The sequence below is a fragment of the Oryctolagus cuniculus genome, chromosome X, assembly GCF_964237555.1.
Source record: "Oryctolagus cuniculus chromosome X, mOryCun1.1, whole genome shotgun sequence".
Lineage (NCBI taxonomy): Eukaryota > Metazoa > Chordata > Mammalia > Lagomorpha > Leporidae > Oryctolagus > Oryctolagus cuniculus.
Genome location: NC_091453.1, coordinates 67504412 through 67515913, shown reverse-complemented (window position 1 = coordinate 67515913; position 11502 = coordinate 67504412). Strand labels below are relative to the sequence as shown.

General features: G+C 39.1%; 1 pseudogene; it reads right to left on the bottom strand.

The window, feature by feature from the left end:
* Nucleotides 1-2945: 2945 nt before the first annotated feature.
* LOC127484817 (eukaryotic translation initiation factor 3 subunit F pseudogene) overlaps nt 2946-11502 on the bottom strand; it is a 66058-nt pseudogene continuing 57501 nt past the window's right edge.

The window sequence follows — 11502 nt, the reverse complement described above, 5'->3', positions numbered from 1 at the left end:
GGCATCCCATATGGGAGCTGGTTTGAGTCCTGGCTGCTCCACTTTCAATCCAGCCCTCTGCTGTGGCCTGGGAAAGCAGTAGAAGATGGCCCAAGTCCTTGGGCCCCTGCATCCGTGTGGGAGACCCAGAAGAAGCTCCTGGCTCCTGGCTTTGGATCAGCCCAGCTCTGGCCATTGCAGCCACCAGGGAGTGAACCAGCGGATGGAAGACCTCTCTCTGTCTCTCTCTGCCTCTCCTCTCTCTGTGTAACTCTGACTTTCAAATAAATAGATAAATCTTTAAAAAACCTACTAAAGTGATGCTTGTGAAGATGTACCATTGGTTTTCTACCTATCTGTAACTATGCTTCCCATTTAGCAGAATCACATTTGCATATGCACTTAATTTATAATAAGATCTTTGAAAATGCTAATTAATAGTTTTGATAGGTAAACAGCTCCCAGGGGTGTGGCCCAGGCTCATTAGGACTACCTGGGATGCTATCCTGGCTTTGTGACCGCCAAGCTGATTGGGGAAGCATAGTGGTGCCAGTATCGGTTCTACCCTATAGAATTAGTGTACCCTATAGAATTAGCCCTGAATTAGTTACGCCCCTTCTGCCTGTCTTTTGAAAAGTGTGCATGGTCATTAATAAAGCAGACATGTCCATCCAAAAAAATAGTTTTGATAAATAATAAAGGGCCTACTTTTCACTGATTTTATTTTCCCCAATGGCTAATATTGCTCTTCACATTTAAAGGTTCTGATCTGTTCATTTTCATATCACTCATGGTCAGTGTTCCTGACCCATACTCATCCCATCCTATCTCCATCTTTCTTAATGTCCGCGATTACGTGCCAGATCCCTTGTTGTTTCTCCTCTGCGCCACACTGTTTTGACTGACACAGATGACACCTCTACAAATACCTTCCCTCCCAAATACCACCTAACCAACTTTGAAACTTTATGACTCCAGCTCAAATCACAATTGCTCTATGAAATTCTTCCCAAACTATAACCTCCTTACACATCCCCCCCTTTTTTTGCATTTTAAGCTTTTATTCAGTGAGAAAGATGCATAGGAGAGTGAGAGCCCTATCTAAAAGGAGAGAGGTAAATCTGGATTCATACAGCCATGTGAATGAGCATCTAGGCCAGGTAGCCTGGGGTGGGTGGCCCAAAGGCCACTTGCCCTGGAGGTGCAGGGCCACAGCAAGCCCCACACTGGCAAAAGGCCAAAGAAAGGAAAAGGGCGGACACACCATGTCCCAGGCTTTTAATCCACTTCCAGAGGGGAGTGGTTAATTAACCTGACTGGCTGGTGGAAGCACAGGTGTGGCCAGCTAGGGCATGTGGTCACACAGGGGCATGGTGAAGGCGTGGTCTTCCAGCTCACAAACTTAATCAATTTTATTCTATATGCCTGCCTACAACATTCCCCCTTTGGAGACCCCATTCCTTTACTCCTAAGGGATGTTGAGAGGTGTAGAGTCATGGTCTCTTCTGTAGCTGCTTCCTGTTTATGAGGGCGTAGCACAGGCCCTGCCTGTCCAGGGTCTGGAAGTCTCTATCTTAACTAAGAAATTCACTTTGTGAGCTGGAGCAATCTCAATCACTGCCAATGTCTGTGTCCCCTGCATAGTCAGTTACTCCCAGAAGGCAGGGGTGGAATGACCAAGCCATTGAGAGAGGAGCGACACTGCCCCAGGCTCAATGCCTGACCAGGACTCTGCAGGTGCATCCCTGGGCCAGGACCGGGGACCATGGCTGCTGAGGTGGAGACCGAAGCCTTGTCCTGCCCACTCCCAGTTTTGGATCTGCCAGAGGGCAGCCCACAGGGAGACACACTGGCTTCCCGCCAGCTCACAGACCCAGTCAGGGTGGGGGTGCGTTGCCCCTCCCCCCCCTTTTCTAAGCTCTCAAATATGGTTCTCCAATTCCTGAGGCTTCCATACAGTCTGTGACATCAAAATTATTTCCATTAAAAAATAAGGTATTATCTGCCTTTTTCATTGTGTGGGCATTGTGTGAAAGCAATGGGGGTTAAAATACTATGAACTTAGTGAAAATGAAGGCATTGACACCAAATTGCTAGTAATCATTGTGTATATTAGTCACTGACAAAAAATTAAAGGTAGATACTAGCCACTTATCCGTAACATTCTTGTTGAAGAATAAAGGTGATTAATTCTAATAAATCTAAATGTTTGAACATACAGCTTTTAAACATTTTTATGATAAAATAAAAAGTACACATAAAACATTTTTCTATATACTGAAGTGTGATTGTTATCTCCAGAAAAAGCAATTGTGTGATTGTTTGAGGTAGAAGCTGCTAGTCACTTTTAAAGAAATAAACAGTTTTTTTTTTCACTTGAAACAATGACTGAGAGACGAGTATGGTTATTTAGACAGATAGTTGGCAGTTATTTCCTCAAAACTAAAAGGAGCAAGATTGTTACTTGGCAAAAAAAAGTGACAGTATTTGTTGCCAATTATAGAATTTTATCTTTTGTGAAAATATTAATATTGTTGAAAACTTGCATCTGCTGCCATGCATCTGGTAGCCCCTTAGTACTTAAAAATGGTTCTTATGACATGAGTGATATTAAGGATTGTGATTTTTCTCATTTTATATAATGAAACGCATCACTAGAAATGTGCTTAACTCAGTGAACAAATATTTTCATATTTCAAATTCATTAACATTATTTCATATTCCACATTGAAAGTACATTATTTATTGAAGCATTTACTATGTTCTGGGATAATGTCAAATGAAAATATTCCCAGTTATATGAAAAAGGGATTATCTAAAAAGTGTTGAAAGAGTCATTTTTTTGCTTTTGTACAAAAAGTAAGCCATGTTCATTTGGAGTCACACCAAGGAAACTGTTTCTCTTCCACTTCATTCTGAGTCCTTGAGCTGAGAACTAGAGTAAGTAGAGTGCTGCTTGGGGCCTGTCACTGGTTGACCAGTTTACCGTTGAAGGAAACCTGTGACTGTGTGAGACTGTTTAAGTAGGTCAGCGTCAGCAAACCGTTGATATTGCTGTTGACCATGGCATCCTGGACTTACGGAGGAACTATTTTTGGGCACTTGGTTAACCAGACTCAACAAGAAATGGTCCACAGTATTGTCAGCTGACACCTTTCCAGGCTGCATGTCCTCTGCACTGCAGCTCTGTGCTTTGGATATACTGGATAAGAGCTGGCGCCCCTCTTACTCGCTGCACGTCACTTAAGAATCCCATCATTCAGCTGGGCAAAAATAGGTCATCGTGATCAGATCAGCCTTTACATTTCAGTGTCCTAATATTAAAGATGTGAACATTACTCCAATGATCCTTCCTGGGGCAGCCATTGAAGTACTGACATAGGTCTTGGTTCTGGAGACTCTTAACCACAAGGAGTTTTAAGGGGATAGGGAGCCTCTCAGCTACAGTACTCATGGATTAGTACAGATGCTCTATGATGTCATGACCTGTAGCTTATCAGCCCGGGATGAACTCATTTTGAGAGCTTTTTAAAAAAGATTTATTTATGCATTCACTTATTTAATATTTGAAGGCAGAATAACAGACAAATTGGGAAAGAGATAGGGAGAGAAAGAGCAAGCAACCATCCACTGATTCGTTTCCCAAAAGCCTGAAACATTCACTGCTGAGCCACGTCAAAGCCAGGATCCTGGAACTCCATCCAGCTCTCCCACGTGGGTGGCAGGAACCCAAGTACTTAGGAACTTAGCACATCATCTGCTGCCACCCAGGTGCGTTAGCAGGAAACTGGATCAGATGCCAAAGTAGCTGAGACTTGAACCAGGCACTCTGACATAGGTTTGCAGCTGTCCCAAATAACCACTTAACTGCTGCACCACAACATAGCCTCTGGATAGACTTTTTTGTGTAACTCATACATGCTCTTAGCAAATTCCATGTCAACAGCCCCCTTCATATTCTGACTCTGTGCTGCACTGAAAAGCAATTGGTGAGAAGTTGTCAAAAAAAATACCAGCAGAGTCCAGATAACTCATGCAGAGCCCTCATTTTGTCACTCGTAGCTGCCCACGATGGAGGCTCAAATAACTGGGTGCAGCCTGGTCACATAACTGTCAGGAAAGAGCCCTGAGGGAGCAGGACTCGGAAGTAAGGGTTCCGAGGTCTCTTCTGGGGCTGTGCTAAGGCCAGTGTCTGGTGAGGAGCTGTGATAATAGCCACTGCGACCCCAAGTTCTGTGCATGAGACCAGAATGGCTACTGCAGCTAGAGATGCAGCCAGCACTGTGATGGTGTTAGCACAGTAGCCTGGGTGGCAGCTGGGGTCTGGGTTGGAGTGGCAGGAAGAGCACTCAGCATACTGTCAGTATGGCCATCTTGTTGAGAAAAAAATACTCCTTTTGCCAACCATGTACGTATGTAAGACTGAATTTCCATTACATTTATCAACATGTGGAAAATACAAAACAAGTGTAAGAATCAGCTGTGTTGTGGTCACACCAAAGATGTCAAATGGACCTTCCAGCTAAATTAGGTTTTAATGTTGAACATTTGATCCATTCATGGACCAAAGTGTTTGCAGAGATCTATTTCTTTTATAATGACGTTTTATCGGGAGAGCCTCCACAAATATGTCCAAAAATGACTTGACAAGCTCCACCCCCATTCTAATGTGATGTGCTGCTCCTACTTCGCTGCCCCCACCCCCGCAAAGTTTTAAAAGGACTTGTTCCTGAACACGTGGCTCTCTCACTCTCTCTCTCTCCCCCACCCCCGTCTCCTGATCTCTTTCTGTCTCTGTCTCTCTCTCTCTCTTCCTCTCCGTCTCCTGCCTTCTGTCTCTGTCTCTGTCTCTCTTATGCTCTTCTTCTCCCTCTTTTCCCTTTTTGTCCCTTCCCTCCAATCTGTCGGGTTTCTCCCAATAAATTCTTTCCCTTAAAAAAAATGACTTGAGAGAGCAGGTAAGGCTAAATGGACTTGATTTTTATTTTGGTTAGGGGTTTAAGGCTGTACCAGAGTTTAAATGCTTTGAACTTCCCAACGGAACCTAAAGAGTAAGTGGGCATGTATTCTTATTAGATTTCCTAAATGGGGGGCAGAAGGGGAAGAGGTAGGGATGCAGCTTGAGAGCTGTCAACTGTGAAACATTGAAAATCGAATCTGACTTTATTGCCATCTATTTTCTAGTATATCAGATATTCATAAGATTTACAAAAAATGTCAAACTAACTTTCACTAACTTTGTTTAGAAAAACATAGTTTAAAATATTAGTTATTAACATTAACATATAATAGATTGTTAAAGGATTTAAATTTATTTAAAATTTTTAAAGATTTATTTATTTGATAGGCAGAGTGAACAGAGGGAGAGAGAGGTAGAGAGAAAGAGAGGGAGAGAGGGATTTTCTATCAGCAGGTCCACTCCCCATATGGCCACAATAGCCAGGGCTGGTCCAGGCCAAATCCAGGAGTCTGGAACTCCATCAGAATCTCCCTTCTGAGTGGCAGGGGTCCAGGTGCTTGAGCCATCTTCCACTCTCTTCCTGTTCACATTATCGAGAAGCTGGATTGGAAGTAGAGCAGCCAGGAGTCCAGTCTGTGCTGTGATATGGAATGCCAGCATCACAAGCAGCAGCTTAAGCTATTTGCCACAGTGCTGGCTCCCAAATTTAAAAATTTTAAATAAATATTATCCTGACACTATGCTAGGTTAAGACACTGCAAAAAAGAAAACTAAAAGTCCATATCCCTAATGAACATAGATGCAAAAATCCTCAAAAATACTATCAGATCAAGTCCATCAGCACATTAAAAAGATCATTCATCATAATCAAGTGATATTTATTCAAGGGATGCAAAGAATGCTCCACATATGTAAATCAATAGATGTTACACACAGAATGAAGAAAACCATATAATCATTTTGATAGATGCATTTGACAAAATTCAATGTTCCCAATATGATGAAAATTCTCAACATATTAGGTACAGAAACAAAGTACTTCAAGGCATGTAAGAGAAATCCAGAACTATCATGATTCTCTGTGGAGAAAATTTGGAGCCTTTCTTTTAATATCAGGAACAAGGCAAGATGTTACGTCTCACTACTTCTACTGAACATAGTCCTGAAAATTCTAGCTAGTGTAATTAGGCACCCAATGAGGAAGAAGTTAATTCATTTTTGTTTGTAGATAAAATAGTCATATAGTATATATAAAGTATGCATAGATAGATTCTTTATATATAGATTAGTATATATAGATTCTTTAGAATCTACATTTAGAATAAACAAATGCAATGAAGCTGCAGAATAGAAAATCAATGTGCAAAATTCAGTAGTATTTCTATCATTAACAGTGAACTACCTTAAAAAGAAATCAAGAGAATCTAATTGACAACAGCTACAAAAACATAAAATACGTAGGAATAAATTTAAGTAAGTGAGATATCTCTACATTGACAACTATAGAACATTGATAAAGGAAATTGAACTGTCCATCAGTGGATGAATGGATAAAGAAAGTGTGGAATATATAGACAATGAAATGATATTCAGCCATAAAAAGGATGAAATATTGTAATTTGCAATGACAGGGTGAGCTTAGATAATATTATGTTAAGTGGAATAACCAGGCACAGAAACATAAATACTACATGATCTTATTCGTGTGTGGACTCTAAAGATACTGATGTCATAGTAGCTAAGAATAGAATTGCAGTTATCAAAGGCTGGGGAGATTAGAGACAAAGAGTGAATGGGAAGAGGGTGGTCAATGAATACAATGTTACAGTCATATAACAGGAAAAAGTTCTGGTATTCTGCTGCACAGTATAGAAACAATAATTAAAAATAATGCAACATATATTTGAAAATAGATGAGAGAATTTTGATATTCTGTCTGAGGATAAATGTTTAAGGTGACAGGCTAATCATTCTGATTTTATCATTTTACTATATATATATGTCTCTGTGTGTGTATTTGTGTGTATGTGTTAAAACCTCACATTACACTCTATAAATAGGTAAAATTAGTCACTTAATAACAAAAATTTTTAAAAAGTTAAAGAAAACACATTGAAAATATAGTGTGAAAAAATTGGAAATACTGTTATTGTTAAAATGATAATTCTTAAAACAATCTATAGATCCATTGAAATGTCTCTCAAAACATCAATGACGTTTTCACAGAAATAGAAAAAAACAATCCTAAAACTCTTATGGAACCACCAGAAAATAACCAGTGCAAGTTTAAGCAAAAAGAACAAAGTTGGAGACATCACATCACATAACTTCAAAATACACTCCAAACATAATAACCAAAATATCGTGGTATAGGGTAAAAACAGACTCATACATCAGGAACAAATAATCACTTATAGCCAACTAACATTTGACAAAAGTGCCAAGAATACACAGTGGTAAAGGAACAGTTTTTTTGGTAAACAGTGTTGGGGAAACTGAATATCCATATGCAAAAGGATCAAAATTGATCCTTATTTCACACCATATACAAAAGTCAACTCAAAATCAATAAAAGGCTTCACAGCAAAATTTGAAAGTATGAAACTGCCAGAAGAAAAAAGTGGAAAATCCCCATGACCTGATTCTGGGCAGTGAATTTTTGAATGTGACCTCAAAGGAAAAGGCAACAAGAGGTCAAGAGATAAATGGGATTACATCCAACTAAGAAGCTTCTGCACAGCAAGGGAAATAATCAAGAATGAAAACGCAGGGGCCAGCGCTCTGGTGCAGCTTGTTAACACCCTGGCCTGAAGCGTAGGCATATCATATGGGTGCTGGTTCGAGTCCTGGCTGCTCCACTTCTGATCCAGCTCTCTGCTATGGCTTGGGAAAGCAGTGAAAAATGGCCCAAATCCTTGGGTCCCTGTACCCTCTTGGGAGACCCAGAGGAAGTTCCTACCTCCTGGCTTTGAATCGGTGCAGCTCCAGCTTTTGTGGCCAATTGGGGAGTGAACCATCAGGTGGAAGACCTCTTTCTTTTTCTCTCTCTCTCTGCCTCTCCTCTCTCTGTGTAACTCGGACTTTCAAATGAAATAAAAATAAAATATAAAAAAAGAACAAAAATACAACATAAAAATGGGAAAAGTATTTGCAAACAATATATCTGAAGAGTTGTCAATACTCAAAATATACAAAGAACACAAACAACTCAGTAACAAGTAAACACATACTTTATTTTAAAAATGGGCAATGGACCCAAGTAGACATTTCTCAAGTGAAGACATACAAATGGTCACTAAGCATATGAAAAAGAACTGAATATCACTAATCATCAGAGAATCACAAAATAAAATCACCATGTTATATCACCTGTAGTAATGCCTATTATCAAAAGACAAAATAAGAAGTGTTGGTGGGCATGTGGTGAAAAAGAAACTCTTCCACACTTCTGGTGGAAATGTAAGATACTACAATCATTATTCAAAAGAATGTGTATATTCCTCAAAACTTTAAATATAAAACTATCATATGACCCATGAATACCGTTACTGAGTATATACCAAAGAAAATATGGCAATATTTCAAATAGATAACTAAACTTCTTTATTTACTGCAGCATTATTTATAATAGATAGTGTATATAATCAATTTAAGTCCCCATCAACAGATGAATGTATAAAGAGAATGTGGTATATATACATAGCGAAATGCTACTGGGCTATAAAAAGAATGAAATCCTGTCTTTTGAGACAACATGGATAAACTTGGAGGACATTTATATTAAATGAGATAATCCAAGAACAGAATGACAAATACCACATGATTTCATTCATATATGAAAGCCAAAAGTGTTGATCTCATAGAAGTAGAGAGTGTTATGGTGGTTACCAGGAGGTGAGTCAGTGGGAGGAATAAGATAATTGAAGAGATGTTAATCAAAGTTCATTAAAATTCAAATAGGAGGAATTAGTTCAATCTGTTGTGCAAAGTGATAACTATAGTTAATAACTATATATTCTATTCCTGAAAATGTAGATTTTAAGTGTTCTCACCACAAAATTAACAACGGTGTGAGTTAACACATATGTAAATTAAGTTGACAGCCATTCCACAACGTTTATATATATATATGTCAAGACCTCATGTTGCACACTACAAATATACACAATTTTATTAATTTAAAAGTGAAAATATTTAAAAATTTTGAATTTAAATTTTAGTATAATAAATATTAAAAATAAAATTCACATAAACAAAAGTTCTTTATGAAGCTAATATTTTAAGCATGTGAAGAGTTCTTGAAACCAAAAAGTTTGAAAGCCATAATTCTAGAACTTACATGTATGTTATACTTCCTACAGAATTATATATTTTTCTTATCAGTGATAAAAGACTGTCCGTCAAATAAAGTCTCATGAAGACCCCAGTATATACAATAGATTTTTTCTGAATTGCTATGATTGAAACTAGGGGTGCAGCTTGTCTTCTCCATAGCATTTGGGTAATCTTAGGGTTTTATTAAACCAATTTATTTAGGATTTCAGAAAATAAAATTATTATATTGGTTTCATTGCTTTCTATCAACCTTCCTTCCCATCAGCCTTCTTCTGTACTAATAATCTCAATATATTATGCTTACTTTCATCACTAACTCTTCCCCCATATTGGAAGTGGGGAATAGGAAAGTCTATGTCTTAATGTAGTCTTACCCTTCTTCCAAAAATGACCTTATTTCTCTCTTCAACTCTATCAGCCTCCACTAGTGAAGAACCATTGGATCATCAGATTTGGCAAAAATCTCCTAAAATATTTAATCTACTTACACCTAAGACCCAGATATTCCACTATTATACATTTATTCTATAAATATATTTTAGTCTTTTATGAAAATAGATGAATGTACAAGAAAATTAATTGCTACAATACTTTCATTAGCAAAATCCACCCCCCCAATCTCAATATATCATCAACACAGGACTGGCTAAATGAAGTATGACATATCCAAATAGCAGGAAGCTATATAGAAGCTAATATCTGGAGCCAGGCATTTGGTTCAGAAGAAAATACATGCTTGCAATGCCCACATTCCATATCAGAGTGTCTGGATTTGAGTACTGGCTATGCTCCTGACTTCAGTTTCCTGCTAATGCACATCCTCTCAGGCAGCAAGTGATGGCACATTTAATTGGGTCCCTACTACTCACACTGGAGACCTAGATTGAGGTTCCACTTCCTAGCTTCAACATGGTCCAGTCCTGGCTGTTGTGGGCATTTGGGGAATGAACCAGAAAATGGAGGATCTCTCTGTGTCTACCTGTGTATCTTACAAATAAATAAGTGCGTCTTTAAGAATCTTTTAATAAGTTGAGCTGATTTTAAAAAGCTAATAAATATAGTAGATATAAATATATATCACAAATTGATAAACATAATATTAAGTGCATAAATCATATTGTAGAGTAGACATACAATATGATTTCATATCTTTGTAAATTAAAATTATGTAGGAAAATCATATCATAGTCAAAGCTAAAAGATTAACAAAAAACTAATTTAAAATATATGTACTACATACAATGAAGGGCTAATATCCGTAACATAAAAAGAGTATGTTTACAAAAGGAAACAAAATCCTAACAGGAAAAATTACTTAGATCATGAACAAGAAAGTGAGTATAAACATAAAAGTTCGTGTAAGTGTTTTGGCCTAGCAGTTAAGATGCTGATTAGGACATCCACATCCCCCAGCAGACTACCTGGGTTTCATACCCAGATCTGGGTCCTTGTGGGGAGCAATTCGGACTATACTGTTACTGGAATTAAGATTTATTCTATGCATCTGCTCTCCCACAATATGGCGCTGGGAGAGAAGTAAACAGCTTCTACCCAGCTGCCTCTCACCAACTTGACAAGCTGCAGGAGCTGCTCCTGATTGGAGGAGAGCGGCGTGCTCGGCGTGTGGGCAGCCGAGTTGGGATTGGTGGAGAGGACTATATAGGAGGAGAGAGACGGCATGGTGGTGTGGGTTGGTTGGAGAGTGCGTTGGAGAGTTCGCGGGGAAGTTCGTTACTTCGTTCTTTCTCATTTCTCTCTACTCATTCTTGCTTTGGGAGTTTGCTGTTTACTTATTCTTACTTTACTATAGAAAGGACTTGTAAAAAAGGGGAACAACAAGCGCCCGGTCCGGTGCGGCTCCTCCGCGTGCGGAGGAGCAGCAAGTGGTGCCGTGACTCGGATAGGGAACCTAGGACGGAGAGCAAACTTAGGAGGGAAGAAACGTGACTCGGATAGGAAACCTAGGAGGGAAAGACCGGGAAGAAGTGGGAAATTACTGGAGAGAGAGACTAGCAAAGAGCCTAGGGGAAGGCCGGACGGAAAGAGTGCCGGTGAAAAGCTAGTCAGAACCTAGGAAAAAAGCCGCGGGGGAAGAAAATTAGAAGCTAGGAAGGAGGTATTAACTGGGAACGTCTGGGAGACTCAGTCTTCCATTACGCTCACTGCTCCAACATGTCACAGACGGTACAGACAATGGAGTTCTTTGGCTACTCTTTGCCCACTGGCTA